The following is a 20,390-nucleotide window of genomic DNA, read 5'->3' as shown; positions in this document are numbered from 1 at the left end:
CTGCTACTCCCTGGACTTCTTCATTTATGGGAAAAATCTCTGGGGATAAAGAACCATCACTACTAAAGCTGGGAAACACATTTTGTCCTGGGTAGCTGATTCATTCTACCATCTTTATAAGCTGATGGTAAGAATGGCACAAGTTTTTTAGTGGCTTTTAAATGATGCATATATATTGTGAGACAAATCTTCCTTACTCACAGACATCTAAATTCCTCAGATTTTAAGACACAGTTGTAGAACCAACGAGATGACTGTGTCTAGAGGTGTCTGTGTCTCTACATTGAGCACAGAAGGAGCTCAGACACTACTTAGATTGGATATCTAATTTTTGCATGTCTAAAGCCATTGCCAGTGTGAAAGAAAAGGCCCTCATAAATCTTGGCTATGGAAGCTGAGAATATTATAGCTCTCAGTCTATCAGCTTCTACTTGTATGCTTCATTAACATAAATAAATAAATAAATAAATACTTATTTGTTGTTTGTTTGTTTGTTTTGTTTTTATTGCTTGAAGCTATTTCTTAATTTCTGAGTGAAAAAAAATCCCATGAGAAGGCAGGGCTTCATCTCATTCCAAAGTCTTCCCTAGGAGAGGATTGTTTTCTAAAGGGATTTTCTGCCAGGAAAACAAAGATAAAATATTGCCCATCAGCATTATACTCTGTATCAGCTAGGGTGTTCCTCATGGATGTTGATGTTCTGAGTTTGTCATAACCTTGTATTCTTCTCAGCTGAACATTATCTCCAAAAAAGTATTCAGAGAAGGGGTTTTTTTTCTAATTTTAGTTGCCTAAAAGGTAAGCAGTTAGTCAAATGGCTTGTCTGAGTTCATTATGTGGTTAACACAAAGAGCAAAGTACCTCCAAACATGCAGTGATTTGTCTTATCTGAGAAGCAGTGTCTAGGATGAGATAACATTCACTCTAGATAGGCCCATCCCTCTCTTTTATTCATTTTTGAAGACAACTTTTAGACAACTACAGTTATAGGAGAGAAGTCAGAGCTTCCTACGGCTGAAGGGTCCCAATGCCTCCAGATATTCCTAACATTTGAATGAGAATTAATTGAAAACTGATAACACCTTTCATTTTGCTGGGGGAAAAATTAGTATTCTTTTCCACTCCAACATGGAATAAAATGCAAATTTCCCATGAGTTAGATTTTTTTTTTCCCCATCCATCGCTATTTTTAATGCTGTGATGCTAGATGTGTACAAGAAGGAAAGCTTGCCAAAAACATCAGCTCTTCCAAACCAGCACGACAGATACAATATATGTAATACAGATGGAAGACAGCATAGCGTGGACACTTTTATAGCCTGAAGATTCTCAGCACTGTCAAAAGCAGAGTGCAAAAACAATAGGCTTGACTTTCCTCCCATCTGTCCTGGTGTAAATCAGATAAAAATCCAGGAGAGATGTACCTCCATAAAACCAAGAGCTGAGAAAAACTAAGACCTGGACCCATCTCACCTTCTAATCCCTGCAATAATTCAAGTTAACACCATGTTACAGATATACTTTTATGAAAGGCAAGAGGAGAACTGGGCTTAAGTTTTATGTGGAAACTGAAGCTTTTCATAAATTCCTGTCCTCCTTTTTGTATGCTTACAGCTTCTGAAACTTAGCAAATCTAAGTTAAAAAAATAAATAAATAAAATAGGTTTTCTTTCAGGTGAAAGCTGTACCGCCTTCACAACAAAACATGTAATCTAATCTGCTGTCCAGGTTCCTCCCCAACTTCCGTTTCTCCTTCCCCCCTGAAACTACAGAAATATCTTTCTGATCCTCAGCCTGTTACAGTTCTTAACCTACCAGAGATAACATGTCAAATGAATGATACAGGAGAAATGTGAAAAGAGATGCCTGAGAAGGGGAGGAATAGATTTCTGTAAAATCACGACTGGTCTGCAAGAAGACAAACAGAATAATTATTAACGCTCTTCCAACACAAGAATAGGAAAGAATGAAGCAAACTGGAAAGTTAAAGACAAAGGGGAAAAAAGAGTGGTTCTTTATAGAGCATGTAGTTAAGTTGTGTGGAAATGTTTGCCACAGGAGACTGTAGAGAACAAATATTTATAAGAGCTTAAAAAGTTTCAGGGAAAAAAAAAAAAATCTATTAAGAAATGTTAAATGCTCCAGCACAGGAACTCTGAACCACGTTATGCCAAAGCTGGAGGGGTATTCTGTGGAAATATCCCTACACCTGCTCTCTGGTCCATCATCTAGGATATTCAATATAGCCTGACTTGAAAAAAAAGGATGGATGTGCCTGCCTGCACATGGTTGTTCTTATGTCAATGCATGGGATGAGACCTGCTGGTGCAATGTCTGATTCCCTTGATCCAGGGACGGGTATGACTACAGGATCCATATGTTCTTCCAGAAATGACTCTTGACTTGTGCTCATCTCCAGATGTCTGGCATTGGATGTTGCCTACCCAGCAAGCCAGTTGTAGGAGACCTGGCTGTGTCTCAGGTTCACATGGTAGCTTCCTTCCTTCCTTCTTGATCCTGTCAGTCCCACATCCTGTTCTCAGCTGCACCAGTGACTCAAAACTCTTTTGACAATCCTTCAAGGCTGTGGTCCAGATCCTCAGCATTTAATAATTATGCTATCCAAGCCATTTCAATTGTGGATAAAGAAAGAACAAAGTGAAATCTGCTCTCAGAGCCCAGCTGCACACATAATAGAGGGTTTTTACAGCCTAACCCCAATGGGGCATTGCAAACCCTGGTTGACTCAACAAGCCAGAAGATATTCTCCACAGGAGACAATGCGGTTCTGGTATACAATCCATCTGGATCAACACAGAAGGAAACAAGGCAGATGAGAAGAAATATGTGGGACACAGCTAGAGGAGGAAGGCATAAAAACTGGCCATAACAGGACTACAGCAAATTTCCAAGAAATACAGCATCATGACAATGAAATCCTTCTTGAAAGAGAGTAGAGCACACGGCTGGATAGCTATGGATCTATGCATGCTGGGGAGAGGGACAGATGAGTGAGTTCGCAACGCCTGAAATCAGGCAGCTGTTAAGTATTGTATGTGACAAACTCTTTGCAGAGAGTTAATGAGGTCGTTAGCATTAATAAAAATTTAATAATAAATATTGTCTCATAATAAATTTAATGAGATAATAAAAATAATTAGAAATGGCCTGGCTTGTAAGAGTTTGGATCTGCACTTCCTCGCAGTTCAGGTCTGTTTAGATTGAAGGCTTTTGGCTTGGCCCATTACAGAGGGAGAGGTGAGGAAGGAAAGCGGAATTCAGATCTATTCTCTGTCATTTACATGGTCGGGTGTGTTTTCAAGGCAGTCATTAGCCTGTTCTAATTTCTCAATTTTTATGAAGTACATGCTGAATTTGTACCACAAGTACAACAGCTACGAGTTCCATGGGTTTGAATCTGTTTGAAGTGTTAGGTATTTAGATTCTGTGACCCTAGCCTAAAGCACTGCAAGCTCATTTTGATATCCTGATGTGTATTGGCTAAAGACCTTTCCTGCAGTGTCGGTTTGAGAATCTGCGTGGAAAGAAGACTTAATAAACTAGATCCTGAGTGGAGATATGTCTTTACAGCATGTTCATCTGCTGCTGTAAAAGAACCTGCAGGTGACACTGCCAGAAGGCACTCAACTGCCTTTACTCCAGATGTTTGAATTACACCATGTAAAGAAGATGACAATTTTAATGTAGCTGAAATAATGAGTTCTAGGTGTCTAAATTAGATATGCTAGATATTGCCCTGCTTTAATACTTTTATGATGTTCTGTAGTGAATTACACATGAGTTGAGTGACTCAGTACAATAGTTACTTCTTGGAAACAAATGTGATGTTTCACACATGATACAGCTGAGACTGGAGTTAAGGATAGGAACCATGTGCCATTCCCTGGTCTGTGCTCTGCCAAAAGTCTGTGCAGTCATGGCAATCCCTTCTGGTGTTACTATCTAGGTATCATTATCATATATAGGTAGGCTGAGCAACAGACATTTTAGGAAACCTCAAAATAATCAAGATTTGAGGACAGGCAGGCTGAATTATACACTGTACACTTCAGCCCACTGAAAGTACCCATGTTATGCACAGCCATCTTCACCTAATAATTGATTTCAAACTAATCATTGATCCATTCAGTGCATGCGCTTCCTTTCCCAGGTACTAGCACAACCTGCCTCATGCTGCATCTGAAATTTGGGCTTCCTTGCACGCCTGATCGAGGCTTGGAGGCCTGGGCTTTGGGAGAAAGCTTTTGGCAAGAAAGCTGCCTCCAGGTTTTAATATTTTTGCTGAAACAATAAGATAAAAAGAAATCATTAATACCTCAGCACAATGACTTTTGAACCCTGCTGATGTTAAGAAAAAAACACTCGACTAAGGCCAAAGGTACATGTCCAAAGTCATCAGAAGGCAATGGGAATCCTTCCATACATTGACTTAAAGGTGCTGTGTATCAAAATCTGAAATATGCAGTGGAGAAATCAGCACACTTGTATACAAATGAGACCTTTCTCAGGCAATAGCACTCTCTTCACAGAACTGCCTTGCTCCCTTTTGCTTATATAACTTCTATTACTGATCCTTATTGGATGTATAATCCCACAACATAAACCTTACTGACATCTGCTTTCACATTCAGAAGTACCTACCTTGGCAAGGACAGTGGAATGCATGGGATGCTGTCAAATTCAAACACAAAGAAAGTAAATTATTCCATTTATAAAACCCATGAGCACCAAGGACAGCAAAGGAAGAGCCGCGTTGTCTGCAGGCTGGCAGGGAAGCAGGGCTAGGCCCCCAGCCTTACAGAGAGCCCATGTATGAGGACTGCTTCAGAGCAGAAGGATGCAACTCAAGCCAATGTTCTGCAGATTTAAAACTATGTACCACCTGTCTTGAGCCAGGGAGCTGTTATATCATTGAACGGAGCACTTTTTCTCATGCATGGAACGCATGTTTACTTTGCCACATCATTTGTAAGTCTCCAGTAACAGTGTAAGATTTTTATCTCCAACATTTTTTTTTCATGTTGGGTTTTCGACAAGGTAAATGAAAAAGCGATCTTGCTCGGCTGAGTTACGGAGCATAACTTCAAGAGCATTCTTTCATTTCCAACCTTCTGTTGCTCTTGACATAAATCTTGGGAGCTGGACTACTTAAAAAGCAGCAGGACACCCCAGTCAACATTTCCTATTCTTTCCTTTCAAAATATTCTTGTTTTCATTATAAGGTACTCTCAAAAAGGGAAAGTGTTTTGTTTTTTTTTTTCTTTTTTTTTCTGTAGTGCTTCAAATAAGAGGAGATCAAGAGCAAAACCAGTCAGAAATAACCGGTAGCACCTAAAAGTGATCCATTGAGTTGTGTTGCATGTGTGTGTTTAACATCGTTGCTATTATGGGATTTTTTGTTACTCTTTCTTCCCCCTCTTCCAAGTGCTGATGGAGTTTTAAGATTCCAAGGCTAAGATATTTTAAACTCCAATATTAACTGTATGTTTCCTCTGGGATATCCTAGGTAAACTAAATGCTGATTTTCTTGGCATACTCTGCTAAGATTTTACTGGTATCAACATTTTCTGTGTCTCAGGTCACATGGCAGCAAAGTTACTCTTGAAAGTTCAACAAAACTTATATTAAAAAACAGACATTCCTCCCTAATCTTAAACCATTATAAATTAGGCTCTCTGTGGTAAAATAGGGAAGTTATTGTGATGTGTTTGTCTGTATACATGAGCCAAACATGAGAAGATATAGCCCAGGTCTCCAGAGATCACAGCGTTAGCAGGAAACAAAATATAGAAGAAACTTATCCTTCTAAAATAAATATTGTTATGCATATGTAGATACACTTGTGTGTGTGAATATATACACATATCAGTCAAAACATGACTGAAAAGTATCGAAGTGAAAATCCTGCAGAAAAGGTATGACAGAGATCTGCAGTGTCACTCTTTTGTCATGCCCCCAGACTGCATTCAGTGCAGCTGTAAAACCAGACTACAAAAGGCAATTTCAAATGTAGTGTCTATTCTGTGCACATGCATATACACATAAAGATCAGGAAACGTGTACATGAATGTGTGTCTTGTTCTGAGAAGACCTACCTACCCTTCAATAAGACGTCTTACCGGCTCTCACAGTTGTCATCACTGAGCTTTCCAAAGCCTTTGTGAGTTTTGCAGCCAACAATTGGGTTGCTATTTTTGGTAGGTTTTATGGTATCATAAGCTATCACGCCATGCATCAAAATAAAGGCTTAACTACTAACAAGCACCCACGTGCATGTGGCTTCCAGTGCTCAGAAAGACTAGGAAGGAAACCCAGTGACTTCTTCTGTTGGGAACTGTCTGTGGGAGGCAGGACTGGGGGCTGAATCCAGGCATAAATCTGTTCTCAGTTAGGTGGGAATTCTCAATCCTTTCAGAGCCTTTGAATCTTTCAATGAGAACATTTCACAGGGATGATATTGTTCAGAAGCAATTAGCAGATTTGGAAAAAAACAGCAACAATAACAAAAAACACAACTAAATAAAGCATCTTAGTAAGAAAATACAGGCATTAATGGGAATATATTTGACTATGTAAACTATCCCACTTGGAATAGATTTTGAGTTTGGGGGCCCAACTATAAATACTTTACACACAGCTTTCCGTATAATCAACTTTCAGCTGGGGCCTGAGTGAATAACTGATCTGTTTCAGCTCACCTTCCCATCTGCTCAGCTCTGCCAGTGCTGTCTGCCTCAACATCCTGCTCTGCTGTTTATCTAAAAACACGGGCATTCACGAGACCCAGTCAAGCCTTTTGAGAAGGCCCAGTCTTTCAAGGATGCCTTCAGCTAAGCTGGTAAAGACTGTTTAGAGATGACACAGTATTTCATTGGAAAGAGGAACTTTTGGAGGCCAGAAAAGTCTGACTGTTAGAAATTAATTCATAGCTGCTGGTAGAGGAGACACAAAGGTGATAATCCATGGTGGGGAAAAGGAAATTTATTATATTTAATTTTATCTGTTATAAATGTGTTAGTAAGTCATATGTACTTCTCACTCCTGTGGCCAATGTCTTGGTATAGGGTAAAAGCTCTTATTGAATGCTCTTTGGGAAAGGGGCTTCTTAGGGATTCATGCAGCAGAAAAACACCTAATGAATTTGTTACAACTGCAACAATATCACAGTAGAAGAAAGCTCTATCTAGGAATTTTTCATACAGGGGTTTGAAGGACTTCCTAGAAGGAGGACATTTAAAAGTTATGAAGGAATCCTCATAGTCAATGTCCACAATTTACCATGTTAATAATTAAACCTTATAAGCATAACAGTCTCAGATGAACAACAGGAACCATGCTAACAACACTGATCAGCAAGATCTCTCAATGCCCTGCATTATATTCTTCTGTAATGCAAGTTGTTCTAGGTTTACTTCCAAGTGTCAAAGCCTTCTACAGGACTGGATGCCTATGTCTAGACTGCCTCTCACACAGAGACATCTCTCATCTGTGCTCACAAGTACCTTAAAGGTGTGGTGTTCCCATGTGCTCACAGGGTGCTCCCTGGTGCATCGACCCTTTGGAAGTTTTTGTTGGAATAGTAATTGAGGAAATCGCAAGACTGCATTATTTATGGAGATCATCTGGTCTCACAGTTCACTATGCAATATGGAAACAACATGTAGCTGGATATCAAAGGCCATGACAGCTGCAGAGGGCCACATCTTTTTCCAATATCACTGCTTTGAGGGGGGGAAAACGTCTCCTCGCTGAGCTCTTCTGGATCACTGATTTGACTCAGAGCCTGCAAATCAAAAGGTATCAGTGAATGGTTTGTGAGTTATTTTGTGAACAAAGTACAGATCATTAAAACCAAGTTCCCTTCTGTTTCTAATCACTTCTCCCTTAATTTAATCCCTTTCCAGTAAGAGAAAATACAGAATGAGTGAATGGCAGAGTCTACAGAGCGGTGGCCATGAAGGTGAGACACAGAACAGTTGATTCTGGTCAGTCTTGGACTAGACTCAAGGCTAACTGTGTCACTGACAAAATGCAGGTAGGTTTGAACTCAGCACATTCCTTAGTGTGTAGAGAACGTGATTAAAAATGGTAGGAGTAATGCATATCTGAAGAAATTCAACGATCTGATTTGAATCGCATCAGTCTCTAATTTGCTGTTTCTAAATATGATCACTGGAAAAAGCAGTAAACTTGGCAATTAGCTTGTGTTGCCCATGGCAAAGAAGCCGCACCCTTGAGATGCATCATCTGGAGTTCTGCTGTCTTCATAGTTTGAGTCCACACAGTACAAAGGCAAGGCCTGGCAAGTTGATGAGAAAGTAAAGGAAGGCCCACGGCATACCCAAAAGGGCCACAACCCTGCCTAAATTTCTAAGCATATCCATTTCATTGAAAGAGCAACAAAAAGAGAGTCACTCGTATCTCAGGCAATTCTGAGAAGACAGTTTCAAAGAGGTCCTCTATTCCATAGCACTGGTAAACCAGGCCAAAATTTACTTCAGGTTTTTATTTTTCTTCCATTTTGGCAGCTTTCTTATCCATAAAGAGATACGGACAAAATTTGTGTACGTTGCTGTAAAGCAGACAGAAGACATGCTGTCCCTTTTGTTTGCTTATTCCTTCCGGACTATGTCAAAAAAAGATATGGAACTTATTACTTTGCAAATTCTTCCCTGAAAAAGTACTTGACTGTTGCTGGAATATGACTGCTTGGCTTCGTAGGCTGTCAATTCCGATTTAGCAGTTCTGTGCTCTCTGTTCTGTTCTGTGATCTAAGCAAAGGGAGCAGCAGTAAACGTGGTAGCACATATACAATGAAGCTGATACTGACATTAGGATGGAATCACATCCCACACACTGAAGTCTGTCTGACTTCTTGGTAGAGGAATTATTAGAAAAAGAAAGAATTGCTACTCATCCACCTTTATTTCTGTACCTCTGTTCTCATCACAGATAATTGCGCCCTGGTGGGTATTTTTCAGTGCTTTGTTTATCTCAAAGTCTGCAAAGAGAAGTTTTCCACTTCTCTGAGACTTTTCCACTGGACATATCTCACTGTTAAGTTATCCTACATCACTACAGTTTCTTTTCTTTAACTGCACTGATTCTACTTCCTCTGAAAATGTGAAATAATTCTTTTCTTATAGGATTTTTATTTTACATCTCATATGTGGAGAAGGAGTTGCATGCATGTGCCATCCCATCTTCATTCAGTGTTTTTTTAGGACCTACCCAAAAACCATTAATGTTGATAGTGTCTTATTTCTATGTGGTATTTCTTAGCCACATTTATGTGCTCTTGGCCACACACCATGCAACGGCAGTGGTGAATGCATTATAAGACATAGACAAAGATAGAAGCAGAAGGATTAAAAAATAAATGTGAAATGGAACTGTAGATAGATTTGACATCCCAACATTTCCTTATACCTCAGCAGATGCATTTATTATTCGTACATTTCCAGCAGTGTAGAAAATGCCTTTTCCACATTCCCTGAATTGAAGGGAGGATAGTTTGACTAGCAAGGAGGATCCCAACATAATTTCTAGAGATCAGACTTTCAGTTCTGAAACCTCCAAGCCATGAATATGTTGTGTGTCTACAGTCACCATGCCTATGAAACAGAACGTGTTGCCCTTGACCAACTTCAGAATGGATGTAAAGGCCATGTTATGGTCATCCAGTCTAGAAACAATGAAAGTTTCAATCAGTGATGTGTACAGTGCTAAAGGAGTCAGCAGTCAGTCTCAACAGGCTGGATGAGAAACAGACATTTCCGTCTAAAAGGAACTCTTTTGTGTTCAGACCCCTTGAGTTTCTCCAAGTTCTAGAGAGCTCAGACCTAAATCTGCTACAGTATATGTCCAACAGGTCTTCTTGCTAACCTCTGAGTGCTTTTGGATGGACAGGGCTAGCTTTGAAGCTGGCCAAAGTGTGAAAACTTTGCAAGAAGCAGGGCAGCTTCAAGCAGGAGTTAAATGCAGTTAATGGCAGCCTTTCTCCTGACAGCAGAATGGGACTAACCACCATTAGTCACACTTGCAGAACAATTAATACATTTTTCCTTTGCTAAACAAATGCAATTTGCAAGATTAAACCATATAAAAGGGTGGAGGGGGTTTAACACATGCCAGTTGTTTTTAATTTCTCTGTCTCCAGATGGCAGCAAGTACAGAATGAGGCTGTGTTTCTTGGTGTGAACATGAATCTCCATCTGCAGCCTCTGTATGCCACAAAGCCTGTGACTCATTCAACTGCTCTGCGCTGGCTGGGCTACTGCTGGGTTTGCATAACAATGTTCTCTCAGGACTGGGTCCTCAAATGCTCCATCAGACAGGCCCAGATATGCATGTGATTAAGTCAGGAGAAAGCAGATCTAAGCACAGTAGGGATCTTGAACAAAATCTGACAAAAGCCTCCGAGTTCAGGATGCAGTTTCACTTCCTGAAAGCCTATCTGCCCCTCAAGTTATTAGAAAAATACCCAACACATCCACCTGACCTGCCACCTTCTGAAGTTTTGAAACCTCCTCACCTGCAAGAGGGATGGTTTCATACCAGTAGAACCACCAGATATAGGTAGCGATATAACAGCTCTTCTAACGCATTTCCCAATGCTCTATGTAGTGAAACAGCACATAACCACGATGTCAGGGTGCAAGGCTCTATTCATACAGGTTTCTCTCACTTGCATAGTAGCAGTTTGGACACCTGTCTCTGTGTATATGTTGGTGAACTCTGCTGAAGTCTCACAGTGGAAGGAATCAAATATCATCTGGTGCCTGTGGGAATTCATGCTCTGGTCAGTTTTACAAGGCTCTGAATATGTAAGACTGAATTTATAGAGTTTTCTTATTGCTGTTTTCTCAGCATAGTGGCTCCCTCTGTAAGCAGGAACCCAAGCAAGCAACTAGAGCATTTGAAGTTATTGTATTTATTTGGTTCTGAAGTCATCAAGAAACTGTGAGGCAGAAAAAAAGTATCCTCTCAGGAGACAGAGAAATTAGACTTCAAGTCAGTGCTACAACCAGCTGCTTTAAAAGCCCCCAAAAGAACTTAACTACTTCAAAATGATTCGGTTGATGAAACTGCACCATATGAATTAGTTGGTGGAATTAAGACAAGAACGACGATGAAGGATTGAGTGGCCGTATCAGCTCAGCTCTAAATGTTCAGCTGAAAAAGGGAGGGCAGGCAAGACAGATCATGGATGCCTGTGATTTCCAAGCGATCCATGAATGTTTATTGGGACGTCATGTCTCTGACCCAGGAGTGGGATGCTAGCCAATCCATATTAAAAGATACTCTTATACTCCTAGCATAGTTTTGCGGTGAGCAGAATATGCTGCATATATATTTTATGTTTCAGGTTGCAGGGCTCTGTGTGGGAGTTTTATATAATGTCGTTCAATATTTATTTGGTTAAGCTTTACAATTATGATCCTCAGAGAAAATGATTCTCAGATGCTGGATCCTGGCTGCATAATTTGAGTGAGATTATGCACACACACAGAGACAACCTCTTACTCGTACACAACGGCCACTCTATCATGCACTCTTCTCCAGCCCTCCACTTCTGAACATTTCCAATGACATGTTTATCCTCACAGCCACCACATGGGTAAAGCAGTGACACTCTCCGCATGACAGACTGATAAGCAGACACGTTGACCTAGCTGCAGACAGTGCCTACCACTGAATGTCACCCTGGGGGCTCTGTGGTTGGTGAAGAAAGACTGGTATGGCCAGAAGGTGTCAAAGCCCGCTGAAGACCTGATCTGCCTGTGGAAGGCAGAACCTACCAAGAACCTCCCTGCAGGACCAGTAAAGCACAAAAGTGTCAGCAGCTGATGTCAACATAACTATGCCCAGACACAGTTAAAGTCACCACAATACATGAATTTGTTTTCTGGGCTTCTTTGCATCATCACAATGGTGTTCAATGGGAAAAGCCTCCAGTGTTGTGCTTCACCCCACTGTCTCTTCCATGCAGAATTCTGATTTCTGAGCTCTTCATAAATTATTTAAACAAAATTAAATTAATAAAGAAGTCTATGCTTGTACTTCTTCCTCCCATATATAAATGTACCCAGATTTATACCTCTCTTTTATATCTCTTCCTTATCATTGTGGGTGCATGCACAATAAAACTAGGGCTTAAGAGATTAAACTGAGTATGGGCTTGCCTTGATGCATGGTAGTTGAATCAGCTCGGGTGAATGATGAGACAAATGTGTGCCACACAGACCACAAAAACTCCAGTGGCATGGAACAAGCCCAGGCAGGCAAGCATGTGGGTCTAGGCACACTAGTGAGAACAATAATGTCTTTACCGTTCACATGTAATCAAAGCAGCCAAAGATCTGTCAGCACAGTAGTTCTCATTAAGCACGAGCATTTGCCAATGGTGAGTGGAACCTGGCATTTCCCAGACAGAAGTATGTGTGCAGACAGTGTGTCCTGCACACACACACTCAGCCTGAGGTTTCTGGGAAATGTCAAGCCATACTTGGTGCAGGCCCTTAAGACCAACATGTTTGGTTTGCACAGGGCTTACTGAACACTTCCAGGAAGCACAGAGCTGTGGACACCAGAAATGGTTGGAATTTTCAGGTGTAATGGGGGTACAATTCACAGATTACCTTTGAAAACTGAACAGTAGCTCTCTGCTCTTCTTTCTGGATAAAGAAATCCTAAGCAAATATCAAAAATTCTCCAGTTCCAAGACCAAGTGTGAAGTAGAAAACAAGGGCATGTCTATGACAAGACAATTGTAAAGTTACCTTAAGCAATTGCACAGACGCTAGGGATGGGGAAAAGAAAAGTTAGACACTAATCACAACTATGTTGTGTTACATTTCCTCCTGCATTCCCATGTGGATAGGAGGGAAAAGAAATCAAATACCCTGAAGTTGAGTTTAGGTCATCGGGACTCTTCAGGGTTAATAGGAACCGGTATTTCTGAGATGCCAGGGAAAACTATTTCAGACCTATCAACTCTGCCAAAAGGAGCAAAATCAATCAAACATTTGAGTTCCTGTGTAGGAAGTAAAAATAATTATTCTGTTATTTATTACTGTAAAAAAGTTTCATTTCAGCCAAAATGTCTGAAAAAAAAAAGCATTCAAATTTTATGCATTTGTGGCTGTAGGAGGATTTGAGTTGGACGGTTTAAATGAGTCCCTGTGTGTGTGTATAAATGTCACAACACGCCAAATAAACAAGGGTCTGAGGAGTCTGAATAGGACTGCATTTGAACTTGGGGAAAATTCAGATTCATGGCCTGGTTGTACTTTGGCACAGCAAACTGAGCCAAAGCCCTTACCCAAACACACCCAGGATTGTGAAAAGTTCAGTCCTGCATCCAGTCTCCGCTTCCATGTCTGTTGCTGCTCTAAGCAAGCATGAAATGGACCACATTGGCTTCTTGTGTGTCACAGATGGACTAACATTTTCTGATTCAATTTGGCAGTACTTCGTGTGGCAGCTCCATAATGAGCTGTGTGTATAGCAGTGGTCAAAAGAAAAATTAAAGGAGTTTATTTTCCATTCCGAACTGAGTACTTCCTGAGAAAAACAAAGTCTTTTTGAACATTTTAATCTGCATGGTGATCTGCATTGCTCTATTGGTAACATTTTGTATTGCTAAGAGAGAAGCCAGGAACTGATTCCCAATCTCATTTTTTCCTTCCTACGCTATTGGACATTGAGGGATACACTTCACTGGTGAAATTCAGCAGAAATCTGTAACTACAATCACTTGTTGAGATGCTATGCACATCCCAGCACATAGCAGTGTCCCCTCTGAATAATGACATCTCCTGTTTTTCTTGTAGGTCTTTTCCTGTAGGAGCATTGTTTTTGCAGGTAGAATACCTCGAGCTGCTGCTAGTGGCTTTCATCTTCTAACAAAGCAGTCTAGAAAATAATGGTTTCCCCACTAGTTAGCTGAACAGTCATATAGGTTAATAGAAAAATCATATTATAGCAACCAAATTCTGCCAAATGATTCAATAAACATGAGTGACAACACAACTTCCTGTTACTTCTATGGAGAGGTAACATGTAGATCTTCTGGGTATCATCCTTACTTCGTTAGATGGGACTTTGCCATGTAAACATTCAAAAAATGTGAGAGTCGCTCACTTTCCTCAGTTTTGGAAGGTCACTAGTCCAATAGTGGAGAAATCTTCCCTTAATGCAAGATCCAAAGAGAAGTTCCACATGAGATGGGTTCCCTAAGGATGGAAGGGCTCTTGACTTTTGGCTGCTACTTTTGTAAGACATACCTAGAGAAGCCACAGTGAGCTATAAAGGAAACTTTACTGAAGAATGCTTTATAAGGCCCATTTTCACAAAGATGGCTACCTCCAAGGCTATGTAGTTGGAAGTGTTTATTCACCTTCCGGAAAACCATGGCTGTCTTGACAATCTGCTCCAGTTCTGCATGCAATGATCTTTTGGTTATGTTATGGGTGACCCTTTACACTGTGTTTAATGACTTTATGGGAAGCTGGGAAAACATCCAATCATTCATAGTTGAAATATTGCACTTTGGATTTGGTACCAGTACAAGCAACCTTGTACTTTATAAAACTAACTGGGAACTGGTCCCCCACCCCCTTTACTTTTCCAAGAACTACAGCCACCACAATAAAATAGCAGTAGAATTTATGATCATTTACAGTAAGTGGAGACAAAGCACTTCTGGTATCCCATCCCTGGTGCTAGCTATTTTGCTTAAAGCATTGAAAGTCCTATGAAGTGCTTCACAAACAATCTCATGTAAGTATCTACCAGGCCTTTTGAGCGTCTCGGACCTGTCCAGAAAGTCAGTCACAAAAACCTCTTCATGGTAAGAAAATAAGACACATTACCTCAAATCAAGTCACCAAGAAAGGTGGCACTGCTGCCGCAAGGCCTATAAGGGTTCTCTCCTCTGGTGATTCTTTCACTTCTTTGCTATCAGGATGTTTTATAGAAGTCCCTCTTCATTGGTAAGGTTCTCTCACACAACCAGATGAACTCCTGACAGATGCAGAAGAAACTTTAAAGTAACCTGGACAGAGATGAAAGCGGGTGCTTTTTTTTTTTTTATTTCAGAAAGAACAGAGAGGGAGATCTTCCCAGCCCGAGTGATAGATCTGCAATTTGAGTTAAGACAAATACAGCTCCCAGCCCACCGCTCCAGTATCTGGACTGTTTTGAAAAGAAGATGTTATGTCTGTCAACCTGCCCAGAAATCCTTTAGCTGGCAAAAATAATCTGAAACCAAGACTGTCAAAAGCCAAAAAGGAATACTTTGCAAATGCTTCAAGGGTGCTGGGACTGGGGAGGGAAAGAGAATTCCTAGAAAACAGTTGGAAAAACAGGCTGGCCACTGATTGGTAACAAGAGCTTAATCTGCTGCAGTCAGACATAAATGCGTGGGTTCCCAGGGCTGTGTAACTTTTGGTCTTACTACATGTAAATTGGGATTGAGCAAGTAATATGGGTAAACCTGAAGTGCATGAGGGTGGCAAACTCCCCTGCGGTAGCTCCTGTACTTTCTGCAGTAGCATTTCAATGCAAGAGCTTCTATCTTAAGGACCTACCACATCAGAAAGGTCTGGCTGGTTTGGTGTGTGAGTGGAGGAACTGGGAAGGTGCCATGACCCCAGAGAGCATCCACTGGGAAGCACACCAGCTTTCCCACGTTCCCAGGGAGAACTTTTTATTTTTTCCTGAGGCTCATAATCCCTTCTTGGTCTAACTAGGGGTGGCTAGCAAAAGTGTTAAAGGCTTGCCTTTGCCCTCTCAGAGGAAACAGGAGCAAGTGCTGGTAAAGGTGTTTCCTCTGAGATGTCTCCTCATCAGTGCAAAGCTACCTACAGACAGGTTCATGCTGCTTGCAAAAGCACTGCCAGTGCTACCTAGGAGCAAGCAGTAGAGTTTAAACACATTTGACAGCTGCCTATAAGGCATGTCATTCATTTTATGAGTGACTGTAAAGCTGGAAGTTCAAAGACTGCCTGTGACAGTTTGTGGAACTAGAAAGACAGCATGTGGCAGTTCAATAAATTGTTTTGGGATTTTGTCTCCAATAACCATTTCCTTTAGATATTTATGGATAATGTGGCTTCTGTGCCACACACGTCACAGCTACAGCTCAGCACTGTCCAAATAATCCTTTTCTCTTAGTGGTGCTTTCCACCACCACTGCTCCAAGCACCCCATCACCAGCTGCTCTGGCAAGCATGGGGTGAGGAGCTTCACCATCAGTTATCCAAAAGTAAGGGAACTGAGGCACTGAGCAGTGAAGAGCCACAGGTCAGAAGGGGATCAAGAGCAGCGCTGGACCTGAAACACGAGCACTTCTTTCCCAGAATAGAAGGGTATGATTCAGGGTGTGGGAAGGTGGGAGGAATGAGTGAAAACAAAAAGGTCCCTTTACAGACTCAGAGCATCAGACCCTCAAATATAAGTGGCTGTCTCAATAAACCTGAAGTGAAGCACCTGAGGCCCTAGCTATTAACTTTACAAACATATTTTTGAAAAAGGAAGGTATAACCTGTGATGTTATATGTACTGAATATTTATTTATGTCTTACAAACACTGTCTGCTGTAATACACACAATAGGAAAAAACTGTAATATATGTAGCAATAACAAGGTAGCAATAGCACCTTAAATTTGTAGAGAGTCTGAAATAGTAGCTCCAAATTGTTCCTTGCCCTCAGGACTTACATGTTATTGATTTTACCACTCAAAGCATAAGAAGAAGCCCAGCATAAAGTTCTACACATGCTGCTGTCTGAGCCTTTGCTGAATTTACATAGTGAGGGGAAAGGGTGGAGTGCTTTCACTTTTTTTTTTTGAAGGAGGCTCAGCTTTCAAAACTTTGGCAAAAATTTAGTACTTAAATCACACCGTCTCTCCAATACACCATTACGAACTGACCAGGCGGGCTTTTTTTCCCCTCTGCATCTATGTGATTTTGTAGCCTTATGTCTGCTCTGCTAGTTCTGAGATCATTCTTTGAAAACTGTCGTCATTAGTTTCACAGTTAAATAACCTGAAAGTGAAATGGAGTGGCCCAAACTGACTGATTTTATTTTCCTCGTTTCTGCAAATGACCCACAAAATTCTGATTTGGGCTGACAAAACACAATTCTCTCTCTCCCTCCCCTAATTTCTCCTTGTGACCACTGGGGGGAAAAAAACAGTCCTTTGTGCATTTTTGACTGATAGGCTCACCTGCAAGTGACCTCATCTTTATATGGCTGATTTGAAAGCAACACATGTTTAATCCAGAAATGCTGTTTGTTCATGGTCCTTCTATAGTACAGAGAGATAGCTTTTGCTGACAATCTCTCTGCAAAAGCAAGCAACATCGCAGAAACTTGCTCTGACCGCTGTATAGACACACATGAACTTGTAGATTTTTCTTGGCAAAACTAATCCATTGCTCCAAGAACACAGTAAAAACAGAAGTTTTACAACATATCAGAGGGCAGGAAAACAGAAAAAAAAAATCTTACACTTCTTGAGATTTTTTTTTTCTTTAAGAACTCTTATTCAGAAAGTGTGCTATTGATTATGCATTTGCACATTATTCCTGCTTTAACCATTAAAAAAAAAGCTAAAACCTTCAACTTTAAGTGGTAGACATGCTATTTCTTTAACTATCACCAGACTTAAGTGGACTTTTGTCTTAGTTTTGTCATAGAGAAAGCAATCCTCTGACCTTAAGAACACAGGGCAAATAAGCTTTCATTTTGGAAACCAAGGGCACTAGTAAAATTTCTCTCTTAAAAAACTCCCTTATCCTAGCAGTGCCCTTCACAGTGAATCCTGCAGGTGAGCACACCCGGCCTCTTTCTGGATAATTTGTATGTAAATATTAGGGTTGGTTTCAAAACTAGAGAACACCTTGATACGATGCTGTGATGAAAAGAAAAAGTACCAGACTAGTTTTGAATAATTTAGGTGACTGGACATTTTAACCTTCTCATGATATCCAAAGCATCCTCACAGGACAGGCAGACATCCCAAAGACCCACATTTATCTGAAGGGCAGCTGGAAGCCCAAGATATATCTTAAGGCACTAGACAATTACAGTGAGATAACTGAACCCTACTGAGACCCACTGAGTATCACAGTCACAAAGTTAATTAAAAAACAGACCTGGTGAGAAGTCTGCTGAATTCCTTCCTGAGGAGATGGCAATTTCTCTCCCCTCCCTCTGGCCTTCAGTTTTCATTAGCGCTGCTCTGTGGAGCATCAAAACTGTCTTAAATGCTTCTCCTTCTCTTTCCCCTTCCCAAAAGACTGAGTTAGCAGCACAAAGGGGTGCCAAAAGGAGTGCCTTCATTATCAGGCTTCTTATAGCAAAAGGCTTCGTTAAGCAAAAACCTGCCCTGTCAACAATTTGCTAAACTACACCTGTGGTCAAGAGTGTGGTCAGGTGGTGATGTCCTGGTGCAGCTAACCACCCATCAGCAGACACCTGTAGTGTCTTTTCAAAGGAGACCTTTGTGGTACAAGATGCTGTGTACAGGGAAATGGAAGATGAGTTTCAGGAGCACTGTAGAGAAGTCTTTCAGGGAGACTGTAGGGTTGTTGCAGCTCACATAACACAACAGCTGCACTTCAGTTACAGTTTTGTGATTTCATGACAGTGGTGTAGGACATACAGTAGAAGAAAACTCTTTGTCCTCGCTTACTCACAATGTAAATTTGAGATTCATCCAGCTTCTCGCTGAGGGACTTAGAACCATTTACAAAGGGATGAAAAAAATAGTGAAAACATTTCATTATTTTGTGAAATAAAATAGAAGTTAGGTGCTTAGACCAAAACCACAGTCCAAAAACTCTACAGGTTGATGTCTAGAACTTGCCAGTCTCCTCTTTAAATTTGGCAGTTTCCTTTACACCTGCAGTTTTGCTACAGCCCAAGACCATTTCTCTCTTGCCCTTTGGCCCCATCAGTCTTGGATTCCCTTCTGCAAAGCTTCAGCAGAAGGGGAGGGTGAACCACAGCAAGCTTAAGTTCTCCTGAAGAACCTGTTGGATGAAGAAGTGATTTGACCTTCAGATGTTTTCTTTTAAATCAAAAAGAGAGCCCAGATGAGATTTATGGCAGAACAGAAATGAATGTCCCTCTCTTCTTCCATCAACTTTGTTTTCTTCCTCCTTCTCAGTTCTGAACCAATATAGGAAGCACTTTCAGAAGGGTTAAGTATGCCAAGTGTAAGCTAGGTTGTGAGAAGATCTAACTTCTCATCCATGCATTAAGGAGAAAAATAAAGTGGTTTATTCTAAATCCTTTGAAGTGAAAAGCACTCCAAGCTTGCACTTTGGACATCCACCTGCTTCTATTAGCTGTAAAGAAAAAAAGCAGGTTTGCATAATGTTTTTCCCTCCAAACTCTATTTGCCTAAATATGGTAAGTACTCTCTCCCTGTGCTCTCTGCACACACCTCAAAGAGTCGCTGGAGCTGAAAACCTCTCACCAGTGATTGCACTTAATGACTCTTCTTTCATTTACACAATTCACTGTGTAAGGGTGTGAAACCATCTGCTTTTATTCCTTGGAGAGCTATTGAATTGATTGTCATGACAAGGATTCCTTGCCTATATTGTAACAAGAGAGGAGAAAAGACAAAAGAGGAGAAGCTACAATGAAAATGGTTACTCTACATGGGTCGTTATAACTTTCCATCTCTCCTGGTAATCCCTGTCTTCTCTAAGTAGACACAATCAGGGTGGCACCTAGCATGTTCCTCACTGTGCCCTCAGGACGTGATCTAATGATCTCTGGAGTGACAGCTTTATCCCCCCATCAGTCCCAGGAAAAGGCTAAGCCCAGGAAACATGGGGAGGAGTCCAAGTGATCTGGAGTACTGGAGCTTCTTGAGAACAACTTAGATCTGTAGGAGACCTAGGTTATATCTATACCTCGGATGACTACAGCTTCCTAAGGAGTGGCTTTAAAACACACTGTATGACAAGAATCTTCCAAAATGTCACAACACATACACTGCTAAAAGTTTAAAGGCTAAAGCATATTCTTTTGTCCTCCATCCTCACACATTCAATTTCACCCAGGCATCTCTAAATGAAGAGCAAAGACTGAAATTAGCCCTAAGCACTTATTTTCTCAGGAGACTATACTCTTAGTCACAGACAGACAGATGTCAAGAACCCAAAGTCTCTGCAAAGTCACAACAATGATGTCCCCGTCGTTAGATGAAACACCCCAGGGCCTGGAATCTCCTCATCTCCCTTCCACTCTTAGCTCCATTCATCATTTATTAATTTGAGCAAGTCTGATACACCAGGGAGGCATTTGAGGTAGACAGTTTGTCTCAATACTGCTACAAGGTAG

General features: G+C 40.9%; 1 long non-coding RNA gene across 1 annotated transcript; it reads right to left on the bottom strand.

Annotated features, from left to right (window-relative positions):
* Positions 1–600: 600 nt before the first annotated feature.
* On the bottom strand, positions 601–19,561 carry LOC310903265. Its single transcript, XR_014587405.1, has 4 exons — positions 19,483–19,561; positions 18,188–19,384; positions 14,898–15,048; positions 601–7,804 (listed from the first exon to the last, which is right to left on the bottom strand). It is a non-coding gene; the product is annotated as an uncharacterized lncRNA (long non-coding RNA).
* Between the last annotated feature and the right edge of the window lie 829 nt (positions 19,562–20,390).

This window comes from Anser anser (assembly GCF_964211835.1).
Source record: "Anser anser genome assembly, chromosome: 8".
In the NCBI taxonomy this organism is placed as follows: Eukaryota; Metazoa; Chordata; class Aves; order Anseriformes; family Anatidae; genus Anser; species Anser anser.
Note: the sequence above shows the minus strand (reverse complement) of the source record. Positions and strands in the feature narration are given on the sequence as shown.